The following is a 14,122-nucleotide window of genomic DNA, read 5'->3' as shown; positions in this document are numbered from 1 at the left end:
AGCATTCTGGGGATGCTGCTGGCCTCGTCAGGCTCGCAAATTGGAAACTGGTGGGACGAGTGCCACACACAACCCAATAAATGCAGCTGATGTAAATACCGTTCCTCATTCATCAACAGACAGTCTTACAAAAGATGATGGAATGGCAGAGATACAAAGTCAGGACTTGAAGTTTTTGCACAACTGTGCAATTGTGGAAATAAAATGGAGCAATTGAATGGATAACTAGAGATCGGGAATTACTGCTGAAAAAATTTATGGAACTCAAAATAGTAAAGGCACCTGTTGAAGGAAGCCAGACAGGAAAGAGCAGAGGCTCCAACCACAATCTTTCAAACATGCTTGAAATGGCATTTGCATCGGAGGACTGGTCGGTTGCCAATGCAACACCTCTGGTCTGTGTATGGATTTTCAAAAGTTGATTAATAAGGTGCGGTGTGGGAGGATTGTTGATAAAATTAAGTGCGTGGTATAAGGGAATGTGGCAAAATCAATAACAAACTGGCTAAAGGATAGAGAACAGAGTAGTGGTTAATGGATTTTTTTGGACTGGAGGGATGGAACCAGTGGATGTCGTGTATTTGGATTTTCAAAAAGCATTCAATAAGGTGCCACACGAGGTTATTACGCAAAATTAGGACTCATGGGATTGGGGGTAATATATTGGCATGGATTGAGGATTGGTTAATGGACAGAAAATAGAGTAGAAATAAACGGGACTTTTTAAGGTTGGCAGGCTGTAACTAGCGGGGTACCGCAAGGATCAGTGCTTAGGCCTCGGCTATTTGCAATCTATATTAATGACGTAGATGAAGGAACTGAGTGCAACGTATCCAAGTTTGCTGCTGATACAAAGTTCGGTGGGAAAGTAAGCTGTGAAGGATGCAGAGAGGCTGCAGAGAGATATAGACAGGTTGACTGAGTGGGCAAGAACATGGCAAATGGAATACAATGTGGGGAAGTGTTAATTTATCCACTTTGGTAGGAAAAACAAAAAAGCAGAATATTTTTTGAATGGTGAGAGATTGGGAAATGTTTGCATTCAGAGGCACCTGGGTGTCCTTGTACATGAATCACAGAAAGTTAACATGCAGGTACAGCAAGCAATTAGAAAAGCAAATGGTATGTTAGCTTTTATGACAAAGGAATTATTGTATAAAAGTAAAAAAGTCTTTACAATTATACAGGGCATTGGTGAGGCCACACCTGGAGTACTGTGTACAGTTCTGGTCTCCTTACCAAAGGAAAGACATACTTGCCTTGGAGGGAGTGCAACAAAGGTTCACTAGACTGGTTCCTGGGTTGAGGGGATTGCCATATGAGGAGAGATTGAGCAGACTAGGCCTATATTCCCTAGAGTTTAGAAGAATGAGTGTTGATCTAATTGAAACATCTAAAATTCTTATGGGGCTTGACAGGGTTAATGCTGAGAAAATGTTTCCCCTGCCTGGGGAATCTAGAACACGGGGTCAGCCATTTAGGACTGAGATGAGAAATTTCTTCACTCAGGGTTCTGAATCTTTGGAATTCTCTACCCCAGAGAGCTGTGGCTACTCAGTCGTTTGGTATATTCAAGACAGAGGTCGATACATTTTTGGGAATTAAGGGACATGGGGATAGTGCGGGAAGATGGTGTTGAGGTAGAAGATCAGCCATGCTCTTGTTGAATGGCGGAGCAGGCTCGAAGGGCCAAATGGCCTACTCCAGTTCCTATTTCTGAGTTTTTTTTATTCGTTCACAGGATCTGGGCGTCGCTGGCAAGGCCACCATTTATTGCCCATCCATAATTACCCTCGCGAAGGTGGTGGTGAGCCCCCTTCTTGAACCGCTGCAGTCCGTGTGGTGAAGGTACTCCCACAGTGCTGTTAGGGAGGGAGTTCCAGGATTTAGGAACAGTGATATATTTCTAAATCAGGATGGTGTGTGACTTGGAGGGGAACTTGGAGATGGTGATGTTCCCATGCGTCTGCTGCCCTTGTCCTTCTAGGTGAAAGAGGCTACGGGTTTGGGAGGTGCTGCCGAAGTCACCTTGGTGAGTTGCTGCAGTGCATTTTGTAGATGGTACACACTGCAGCCACGGTACGCCGGTGGTGGAGGGAGTGAATGTTTAAGGTGGTGGATGGGGCGCTAATCAAGCGGGCTGCTTTGTCCTAGATGATGTTGAGCTTCTTGAGTGTTTTTGGAGCTGCACTCACCCAGGCAAGTGGAGAGTATTCATCCCACTCCTGACTTGTGCCTTGTAGATGGTGGAAAGGCTTTGGGGAGTCTGGAGGTGAGACACTCGCCGCAGAATACCTAGCCTCTGATCTGCTATTGTTGCCTCAATATTTATGTGGCTGGTCCAGTTAAGTTTCTGGTCAATGGTGACCCCCTGGATGTTGATGGTGGGGGATTCAGCGATGGTAATACCGTTGAATGTCAAGGGGCGGTGGTTAGACTCTCACTTGTTGGAGATAGTCATTGTCTGGCACTTGTGTGGTGCGAATGTTAACTGCCACGTATCATCCCAAGCCTGAATGTCGTCCAGGTCTTGTTGCATGCGGGCATGGACTGCTTCATCATCTGAGGAGTTGCGGAGGGCACTGAACACTGCAGTCATCAGCGCACATCCACATTTCTGACCTTATGTTGGAGGGAAGGTCATTAATGAAGCAGCTGAAGATGGTTGGGCCTAGGACACTGACCTGAGGAACTCCTGCAGCGATGTCCTGGGGCTGTGATGATTGACCTCCAACCACCACAACCATCTTCCCTTGTGCTAGGTATGACTCCAGCCAGTGGAGCGTTCCCCCCCCCCCCCCCCCGATTCCCATTGACTTCAGTTTTACTAGGGCTCCTTGATGCCACACTCGGTCAAATGCTGCCTTGATGTCAAGGGCAGTCACTCCAACCTCACCTCTGGAATTCAGCTCCTTTTCCACGTTTGGACCAAGGCTGGATTGAGGTCTGGAGCCGAGTGGTCTTGTCGGAACCCAAACTGGGCATCAGTGAGCAGGTTATTGGTGAGTAAGTGCCGCTTGATAGCACTGTCGACGACACCTTCCATCACTTTTCTGATGCTTGAGAGTGGACTGATGGGGTGGTAACTGGCCGGATTGGATTTGTCCTGCTTTTTGTGGACAGGACATACCTGGGCAGTTTTCCACATTGTCGGACAGATGCTAGTGTTGTAGCTGTACTGGAACAGCTTGGCGAGAGGCGCTGCTAGTCCTGGAGCACAAGTCTTGTCCTATTTCCTACGTTCTTATGTAAATAGTGTGTTCCCCAAGAGTCATTGTTATGATCATTGTTCTTCATCAGAAATATAGAATAGTTTGGACTTGGCGACAAGATGTACTATCAAGATTTTGAGGTGACACAACAATGGGAGCGTGGTTACCTGTAAGGGGGCCTGTCAATGACTTCAGAGGGGCATGGATTGGCGTGGAGTCCAAAAGCAAGGAGGCAACATTAAACCGATACAAATTATTGCTTCGGCTGGAATTATAATATTGTGCCCAGTTTTGGGTGCCCTACTTTCGTAAAGGTATCAACGATATGGAGCACAGAAGATTTACTAAGATGCTTTGAGATGAGTGGTTTAGGTACATGGCGGCACTTTTTACAGGAACAAAGGTTCACGGGAGCATAATCAGTGAAACTGATGAACACTTGGACTTTTCTACACTAATATTGCTGTTGAATACCCCATTAACTGTTGAGCTTTGTTGGAATAGGTGCAACTGGGGTTTTAACAGTGTATTGACTGCCAAACGAACGTTGTGGCCCTGAAAAACCAATTTTTATACTTGTGGAGTGTCAAATTTCTGCATTATGATAAAAACTACAATTTAAAAAAATGTTTTTAAAGTTTGTTCATGATATCTCAGCTTCTACCTTATCCCCATGTGGAAGTCCCAATCTTTATTTTGCTCTCCAACACTTTATATAAAAAAAAAAAAAAAAAAATTAGGATAAAAGCAGCTTTTCATTTCCTGGTTTGCTGTCTGTGAGAATTTTTCGATGTGATTGGCTACTTAGATTGCTTGTGGATGTCACTGCAGCTCTTCGCTGGAGATTCCCATTACACTGTGCTACAATGAATTGCACGTCGAGAAAGGCAAACTTCTCGCCACAGTGATGGCGTGATCTCTGAGCAGCTTTCTTCGGGACCAGCGGTGAGCGCGTTTGCTTCGCTGATGACTGCAAATTATGGGCCATTATATCAACAAGCTAGTTATTTATTTGTAATAGACAAACAAGAACCACCAAACTGGCAAGTCTTGATTGAGAGAAGCATTGAATTTTCTGTCTTTTAACTGCTTTATAAAGGATCAGTCTATTTGGTTAAGAAGTATGAACAAATACTGTATGGATCATGTGGTACCAATCTTGTTGGGATCAGAGGAATTATATCTGTAGAGCACGATTAGTCAGGGTTGAAAAATACAGATTGATACTTGACTTTTTTTGCTGGATTACCTTCAGGACACAGATGTTTTAAAAGCTTTAAGTTTACCCTAACCCACCTCCCACAGAAGATTGTGTAAATTGGAGAAAGTCTTAGGCATGCAAATTGTAGATAGTGGAAGGAGCCAGCTCAGTTGAAGGAATTGCTATTTTTGTTTCATAAGGACTGGTTGGACCAAATGACCTGCTTCTGCGTTGTAATGTCAATGTATTTCTATGTACTTCATATTTAAGAACAAAATTGAGGGATATGATTATTTGTGCATTTAGTGTGTTTTTTAAATGTTAGTATACAGGTAGACTATCCTTTATCCGAACTTCCGAAAACCGAAACCCTCTAAAAACCGAAGGTTTTTTCGTTCAGCGTAAGTCGTGCGCGCGACATGACCAGAGTGGCGCACGACTTACGCTGAGCAGGGCAGAGGGTCACTGAGTTCCCTCCTGGGTAGGAGATTGCAGGCCGAGCCGGGCAGTTGTGAAGGAGGTATACCGGGAGTGAACCCAACAATACAGCGGCCCGTCCGATATTCTTTTCTCCACCCCCACCCCCGCCGACCCCCACCCTTTCGGATAAGGGATAGTGTATCCTTTATCCGCACTTCCGAAAACCGAAATCCTCTGAAAACCGAAAGTGTTTTCGTTCAGCGTAAGTCGTGCGCACGACCCCGAACCCCGCCGACCCCCGTCCCCGACAAATTTCCCAGTCTTATAAAATACCTTCTGAAATCCGAAATTTTCCGAAAACCGAAACACGGCTGGTCCCGAGGTTTTCGGATAAAGGATAGTCTACCTGTATAACCTTTATTGTCAGTAACAAAAAATACTGCAGTAATTAATTTAAAAATAACATAACTCTGCATATATTAATTTCTTAGTGTTCTTAGCTCTCTCTCTGTCTCTTCCCCTTCCCTTTCGTGCTCTCACACACCTTGCACTCTCTGTCTCTCTCTCTCTCTCTCTCCGTCTCTTGCACACGCGCTCTCTCTCTTGCCTCCAGGTTTTTTTGCACACCTCTCCATCTTCAATTCTTGCATTGAGGGATCTGATAGTCACTTGCTATTGCATTGCATGTACTGCCATCCACATCCCATTTCCCGTCAGCTGAATTCTGACAAATTATCTTTGCTTAAGTTCTTTGTTGTCATTGTTGTAGAATTGGCTCTATTTAGCTTACCTGAGGTATAACTTCTCTTTTGTATCGTTTCCCCAAGTTGGCTTGCGGAGGAGTGTCTTGGTTTGTCTGCCCAGTTCACTTGTAGCTGGTGAGCTAGCCACTGTGTCGCTTGTGTATTTTACCAGTCAAGAAGAGTGAGGCAAAGATTTGTGCTGGGTTTACGCTTTTTCTAGGTTGGCTTTTGCAATTCTAGCACTGTTCTCTTCCTTTCCATTTTATTGTGGGTTCCTTGGTGAGCTAGTGATATTGCTGAAGTCAGAATTGTTGCAAATGGTTTTTCCATTGTCTGATGGATAATTTGGAACACCGTGGCATGAAAAATAAGCTTCCATCTTAGTTGTGACTTATTTTCCCCCATTTTGTATCAGTCAGTCAGTCATTTTAAAGAAACCAGAGTAATAGTCAAAATATGAGAAAAAGGAACACAGCATCTATCTTTCTATAAAAAGAGGCAAAAAGCCTGCCCTGGAAATTACAGATCGCTGAGCCTGACATCTGTTGTAGGTCCTCAGCTAATTTGTTAAAAAAATATATACTATTGGGAGGCCTTGAACTGTCCAAACCTGCCAGCTGAGCAGAGTTTAGGCCCTCAACCATTCCCTCCCACAGCTTATATTGCTCCTCCCCATTCCATCCAGTTGAGACAAACTTCGATTATATCTCCCAACCACCACTGCTGCCGAGGAAGATTTCAGCCATCAACAGCCCCCACCTCCAGCTGAGCAAGAAATGAAACCAGATGGGGAAAAAAATACAGATGCAAAAAAAATAGCCCGTCCCTCACACTGATGCAACAACAACAACGTGTATTTATATGCAACTTAAACCTGTCCTCTGGGGTGCATTTCCAGTTCCCTCCCTCCCTCTCCCGCCCTCCCTCCCTCTCCCCCACCCCCCCTCCCTCCCCCTCCCTCCCTCTCCCCCCCTCTCTCCCTCCCTCCCTCCCCCTCTCCCTCCTTCCCTCCCCCTCGCCCCCTCTCCCTCAACACTCCCCATATTGTTCCATTAACCTCCCATCCTTGAACTCCACTTGACCTGAAAAAATTCAATTTGACCTTCACTACTCATGTTGAATGCCACAGGAGATTGACTAATTTAAACTCTACACAGAGCTACTGTCACTGGTTTTCATTAGCTGAACTAATTCACACATGCTTTCCCTGCAGCAGTATGGAAAGAAAATACTGCGTGGTTTTCTTTCCTTTTGTTCAGTCGTTTTAGTTGAAAAACAATTGGCCGCAATTTGCTTGAAAAAAATAAGTGTGTGAATGACGCAAGCCATTATTAATGTGCAAAACGGTCTGCAGCTTGTGGTGAGGAAGGGAATACCCTATGAAGTACAAATCGCCATAAGTTGCTGGATGATTTTCACCCCCAGTGCCGTCAGCTTCACACAAACGACATCTCTCGCTTTACCTCCCTGTGAGTTTCATGAAGTAGCTGCATTTGCACATTAATTGCCCATTAAACTGGCCACAGAAAGTTAAGTCCAGTAATTTAAACCGCAGGTACCCTTTCAATGACGTGACTATGTTAATGATTGCCAATCAACATCTCTGGCCCTGAAAGTGAACTATTTAAACTGCAGCGTCTCATTCCTTCAGGTAGTGAATTGCTGTTGGAGATTTTAAAAATGTCAAATTTTAATTTCAATTTTTTTCTTACTTTTCCTTTTGTCTCCTTTCTCTCTCTCACTCTCTCTCAATCCAGTCTTTCCCTCGCTTTATTTTGCTTTCTGTACTTGATTTGACATTGAACTCACCCACTCTAATTCACCCTCCTTCTAAGTTCTTCCTCTGTTTATTTCTCAATCCTTAAATCCATTGGTTAAGGAGATACCCTGTTGGTCCTGTCGTTCATCAAGGTCCCAGATGCCCTGTTGCCCTCCCCACGCCGTTATCAGCTCGCACTTCCAACAACTTGCAGGGCCAAAAATTTTGAGCTGAAGGGTGCAGGGAAAAAAATCTAACTGGGCATGCTGCGAAATACCCCGCTGCAGCAAATTCCGGCACGATATTAATTAATTACACAGTTAATGACAAAGCTGGTGGTTTTCACCAGAGTCATCGCTCAATATTCTGATCCAGTGCAATAAAATCTTGTTGATCTGACAGTTCTCAGCTCTGTAGATATTTGGATTCAAGAACCTTTCAACAATAAGTTTTGTTTATTTTAGTTTTTATTGATTGCCTGCTGTAATATTTCAAAAATGCAATTTTTTTTTGTTGAGTAACAGTCAGCAATAGTGTTGTGAGGTAGGCACTTGACGAGGTGAATAATATTTGAGGAATAAATAGCTGACGAAAAATTGCATGTTTGGCAGGGAAGTTGGAGATAGTTGAGCAAAACTATATTTAATGTGGATCATTTTAGATAAATAGATGCAGAGTGAAATATAAGCAACAAACTGAAGCGTTTTAAGTACCACAGTTAATTTCAGTACAAGCGTGTAACCAAATTATGTGGTGGAATTTAGTTTTGATCCCTGTTTCTGCTGTTTTTCCAATGCTGTGTGCTGAGGTGGAATGCAAGCAGGAGCCAAGCTTATTCTCATGATGCTGCAGGAGTGGGAATCATGGGGAACGCTATCACTGTGTCACTTGCTTCTTAGCACCCTAACAACTGGGTGAATAGCGGTATTGGTGAAACGTGCCAACTGGTTGCTTGCTTTCTTGGTACAAGGAGGCATCGCAGAGAGGCACAAGGGGAAATTGGGGGAATAAATTAAGACACTAGTTAGACCACAGCTAGAGTACTGCATGCAGTTCTGCTCACCACATTGCAGGAAAGATGTGATTGCACTGGAGAGGGTACAGAGGAGATTTACAAGGATGTTGCCGGGAGTAGAGAATCTTAGCTATGAGGAAAGACTGGATAGGCTAGGTCTATTCTCCTTGGAACAGAGGAGGCTGAGGGGAGACCTTATTGAGGTGTATAAAATTATGAGGGGCATAGATAAAGTGGATAGAAAGGACCTATTTCCCTTAGCAGAGGGGTCAAAAACCAGGGGGCACAGATTTAAAGTAATTGGTGGAAGGTTTAGAGGGGATTTTAGGGAAAATTTGTTCACCCAGAGGGTTATGGGGGACTGGAACTCACTGCCTGAAAGGGTGGTAGAGGCAGGAACCCTAACCACATTTAAAAAGTACTTGGATGTGCTCTTGGGATGCTGTAACCTGCAGGGCTACGGACCAAGTGCTGGGAAGTGGGATTAGCCTGGATAGCTCTTTGTTGGCCGGGGCGGACACGATGGGCCGAAATGGCCTCCTTCCATGCTGTAACTTTCTATGAGTCTATGATAAATTGTAGGAAAATATACTTGTATTTTTTCTTGTTTCAAAATGAAAATAGTCATTAAGATAATTTTTTTAATTGGCTCTACTGTATTTTTGGTGAAAGATACTGGGAACATTCCATTCTAAATGTTGGTGCAAGAAGTATTAAGAAAAAGCTTTGGAGAGGACATGAACATAAGAAGTAGGAGCAGGAGTAGGCCATACGGCCCCTCGGGCCTGCTCCGCCATTCAATAGGATCATGGCTGATCCGAACCTAGACTCACGTCCACTTCCCTGCCCGCTCCCCGTAACCCCTAATTCCCTTATCAGCTAGGAAACTGTCTATCTCCGTTTTAAATTTATTTAATGTCGCAGCTTCCACAGCTCTGAGGTAGCAAATTCCATAGATTTACTACCCTCTGAGTGAAGGAGTTTCTCCTCATCTCAGTTTTGAAAGGGCAGCCCCTTATTCTAAGATTATGCCCCCTAGTTCTAGTCTCGCCCATCAGTGGAAACATCCACCCGATCAAGCCCCCTCACAATCTTATGTTTCGAAAAGATCGCCTCTCATTCTTCTGAATTCCAATGAGTAGAGGCCCAACCTACTCAACGTTTCCTCATAAGTCAACCCCCTCATCTCTGGAATCAACCGAGTGAACCTTCTCTGAACTGCCTCGAGAGCAAGTATATCTTTTCTTAAATATGGAAACCAAAACTGTACGCAGTATTCCAGGTGTGGCCTCACCAATACCCTGTATAACTGCAGCAAGACTTCCCTGTTTTTATACTCCATCCCCCTTGCAATAAAAGCCAAGATTCCATTGGCCTTCCTGATCACCTGCTGTACCTGCATACGAACCTTCTGTGTTTCATGCACCAGGACCCCCAGATCCCTTTGTACTGTAGCACTTTGCAGTTTCTCTCCATTTAGATAATAACTTGCTCTTTGATTTTTTTCTGCCAAAGTGCATAACCTCACACTTTCCAACATTATATTCCATCTGCCAAATTTCTGCCCACTCACTTAGCCTGTCTATGTCCTTTTGCAGGTTTTTTATGTCCTCCTCACTCACTGCTTTCCCTTCCATCTTTGTATCGTCGGCAAACTTGGATATGTTGCACTTGGTCCCCTCCCCCAAATCGTTAATATAGATTGTAAAGAGTTGGGATCCCAGCACTGACCCCTGCAGAACACCACTAGTTACTGATTGCCAACCCGAGAATGAACCATTTATCCCAACTCTCTGTTTTCTGTTAGATAGCCAATCTTCCACCCATGCCAGTATATTACCCCCAATCCCGTGATTTTTTATCTTGTGCATTAATCTTTTGTGTGGCACCTTGTCAAATGCCTTTTGGATGTCCAAATACACCACATCCACTGGTTCCCCTTTATCATAGAGTCATAGAGTTTTACAGCACAGAAAGAGGCCCTTCGGCCCATCGTGTCTGCGCCGCCCATCCATCCCTGTCCAGTCTAATCCCATTTTCCAGCATTTGGTCCATAGCCTTGTATGCAATGGCATTTCAAGTGCTCATCCAAATGCTTCTTGAATGTTGTGAGGGTTCCTGCCTCTACCACCCTTTCAGGCATTGAATTCCACATTCCAACCACCCTCTGGGTGAAGAAGTTCCTCCTCAAATCCCCTCTAAATCTCCTGCCCCTTACCCTGAATCTATGCCCCCTTATTGACCCCCCCACTAAGGGGAAAAGTTCCTCTTTATCTACCCTATCTATGCCCCTCATCATTTTGTACACCTCAATCAGGTCCCCCCTCAGCCTTCTCTGCTCCAAGGAAAACAACCCCAGCCTGTCCAGCCTCTCTTCATAGCTGAGGCGCTCCATCCCAGGTAACATCCTGGTGAATCTTCTCTGCACCCTCTCCAAAGCAATCACATCCTTCCTATAGTGAGGCGACCAGAACTGCACACAGTACTCCAGCTGTGGCCTCACCAGCGTTTTGTACAGCTCCATCATAACCTCCCTGCTCTTGCCTTCATTAGCCGAGGCATAGAATATAAGTATCCCATATGCCTTTTTAACCACCTTATCTACCTGCTCCGCTGCCTTCAGGGATCTATGTACATGTACACCAAGGTCCCTCTGACCCTCTGTACTTCCTAGGGTCCTACCACTCATTGTGTATTCCCTTGCCTTATTTGTCCGTCCAAAATGCATCACCTCGCACTTTTCAGGGTTAAATTCCATTTGCCACTTTTCCGCCCATCTGACCAACCCGTTTATATCGTCCTGTAGCCGGAGGCTTTCCTCCTCGCAATTTACCACCCCACCAATTTTCGTGTCATCTGCGAACTTACTGATCATACCTTTTACATTCTCATCCAAATCATTTATGTAGATCACAAACAACAAGGGACCCAGCACCGATCCCTGAGGTACCCCACTGGACACAGGCTTCCAGTCACAAAAGCAACCTTCAACCATCACCCTCTGCCTCCTGCCACTCAGCCAGTTTAGGATCCAACGCGCCAAGGCACCCTGGATCCCATGGGCTCTTACCTTCTTGACCAGTCTCCTATGCGGGACTTTGTCAAAAGCTTTACTGAAGTCCATGTAAACCACATCCACAGCATTTCCCTCATCCACCCCCGTAGTCACCCCCTCGAAAAATTCAATCAGATTTGTCAGACATGATTTACCCTTGACAAAGCCATGCTGACTATCCCCGATTAATCCTTGCCTCTCCAAGTGGAGATTAATTTTGTCCCTCAGAATTTTTTCCAATAATTTCCCCACCACAGATGTTAGACTCACTGGCCTGTAATTCCCTGGTTTATCCCTGCTACCCTTCTTGAATAATGGTACTACATTAGCTGTTCTCCAGTCCTCTGGTACATCCCCTGTGGCCAGAGAGGCTCTGAAAATTTGTGTCAGAGCCCCTGCAATCTCCTCCTTTGCCTCCCACAGCAGCCTGGGATACATCTCGTCCGGGCCTGGGGATTTATCCACTTTTTGGCCTGCTAAAACCGCTAGCACCTCCTCCCTCTCGATGCTAATATGTTCAAGTATGTCACAGTCCCCTTGCCCGATTTCTATGTCTGCATCGTCTTTCTCCATAGTGAACACAGATGCAAAAAATTCATTTAAAACCCCGCCTACATCCTCTGGCTCTACACACAGATTGCCACTTTGGTCCCTAATGGGCCCTACCCTTTCCCTGGTTATCCTCTTGCCCTTAATATACTTCTAAAACATCTTAGGATTTTCCTTTTATTTTGCTCGCCAGTGTTATTTCATGGCCCCTCCTCGCCCTCCTAATTTCTTTTTTAAGTATGCCCCTGCACTTTTTATACTCCTCTAGGGCTTCTTCCGTCTTTAGTCTTTTGTAACTGCCAAAAGCCCCCCTTTTATTTCTAATGCATTTTTGTATCTCCCTTGTCATCCAAGGTTCCCTTTGCTTGTTGGTCCCACCCTTGACCTTTACAGGAACATGTTGGCGTTGTACTCTCTCTATTTCCCTTCTGAAAGTCTCCCACTGTTTTGATGTGGATTTTCCTATAAGCAGCTGCTCCCAGCCCACTTTGGCCAGATCCTGCCTTATCATATTAAAATCGGCCTTCCCCCAATTTAGAACCCTTATTTCCGGGCCGTCTTTGTCTTTTTCCATGACCACCTTAAATCTCACCGAATTATGGTCACTGTCGCCAAAATGCTCTCCTACTGACACTTCCACCACTTGCCCGGCTACATTCCCCAGAATTAGGTCCAGTACCGCCCCCTCTCTTGTAGGACTTTCTACATGTTGGCTCAAAAAGCTCTCCTGGATGCACTTTAAGAATTCTGCACCCTCTAAGCCTTTCACACTCTGACTATCCCAATTTATATTGGGGAATTTGAAATCCCCCACTATTATTACCCTATTATTTTCACACTTCTCTGAGATTTGCCTACATATCTGTTCCTCTATCTCCCCCTGACTGTTTGGGGGCCTATAGTACACTCCCAGCAAAGTGCTTGCCCCCTTTTTGTTTTTAAGTTCTACCCATATGGCCTCATTAGAGGAACCCGCTAATATATCATCCCTCCTTACAGCAGTAATTGACTCCTTAATTAATATTGCAACACCCCCTCCCCTTTTACACCCCCCTCTGTCTCGCCTGAAGATTCTATACCCCGGAATATTGAGCTGCCAGTCCTGACCCTCCCTCAACCATGTCTCTGTGATAGCAACAATATCGTACTCCCATGTGTTCAACAACAACTTCAGTTCATCCACCTTATTTGCAAGACTCCTTGCATTAAAATAAATGCCTTCCAGCCCTGCCATATTCTCTTTTGCCTTCACATATTTGCTCTGCCTTCCCAGCTGACTTGTTTTTCCCTCTGTATTTGGCTGTAAATCACCCCCTACTATAGCTCCACTCTGTACCCCAACCCCCTGCCAAGTTAGTTTAAACCCTCCCCAGCAGTGCTAGCAAACCTCCCCGCAAGGATATTGGTGCCCCTCTGGTTCAGGTGTAAACCGTCCGACTTGTACAAGTCCCACCTTTCCCAGAAGCAGACCCAGTGATCCAGGAAACTAAAGCCCTCCCCCCTGCACCATCCCTTTAGCCACGCATTCATCTGTTCTATCTTCCTATTCCTATACTTACTAGCACGTGGCACCGGGAGTAATCCAGAGATTACAACCTTTGAGGTCCTGCTCTTTAATCCTTCACCTAGCTCCCTAAATTCTTGCTGTTGCTATCCACCCTGTTTGTTACATCCTCAATAAATTGGAGCAAATTTGTCAAACATGACTTCCCCTTCATAAAACCATGCTGACTCTGTACGATTAAATTATGCTTATCCAAATGTCCTGTTCCTGCTTCCTTAATAATGGACTCCAACATTTTACCAACCACAGATGTTAGGCTAACTGGTCTATAGTTTCCAGCCGTTTGTCTACCTCCCTTTTTAAATAAGGGCGTTACATTAGCAGTTTCCCAATCTGCTGGGACCTTTCCTGAATCCAGGGAGTTTTGGAAAATTACCACCAATGCATCTGCAATCCCTACCGCTACTTCTCTCGACCCTAGGATGTAAGCCATCAGGTCCAGGGGATTTATCCGCCTTACGTCCCATTATCTTACCGAGTACCATCTCCTTTGTGATTTTAATCGTGTTTAGCGCTCCCCCCCATAGTCCCCTGTTTGTCCAGTGTTGGGATATTTTTAGTGTCCTCTACTGTAAAGACATAAAAAATATTTGTTCAACGTTTT

The 14,122-nt window shown here is 44.9% G+C and overlaps 1 protein-coding gene across 16 annotated transcripts in view; it reads left to right on the top strand.

The window, feature by feature from the left end:
• LOC147114610 (focal adhesion kinase 1) overlaps positions 1-14,122 on the top strand; it is a 630,568-nt gene that overhangs the window by 142,626 nt on the left and 473,820 nt on the right. The window contains exon 3 of one of the 16 annotated variants that reach the window (XM_085992422.1): positions 1,742-1,848. The exons of the other annotated variants lie outside the window; for them this stretch is intronic. The gene's annotated coding sequence lies outside the window, so the exon portion shown is untranslated. The remainder of the gene's footprint in view (positions 1-1,741; positions 1,849-14,122) is intronic. 16 annotated transcript variants of the gene reach the window in all.

The sequence above is a fragment of the Somniosus microcephalus genome, chromosome 7 (assembly GCF_052327205.1).
Source record: "Somniosus microcephalus isolate GS21.2 chromosome 7, FLI_Smic_1.0, whole genome shotgun sequence".
Taxonomy (NCBI): Eukaryota; Metazoa; Chordata; class Chondrichthyes; order Squaliformes; family Somniosidae; genus Somniosus; species Somniosus microcephalus.
This window is presented reverse-complemented; position numbering and strand designations above follow the sequence as displayed.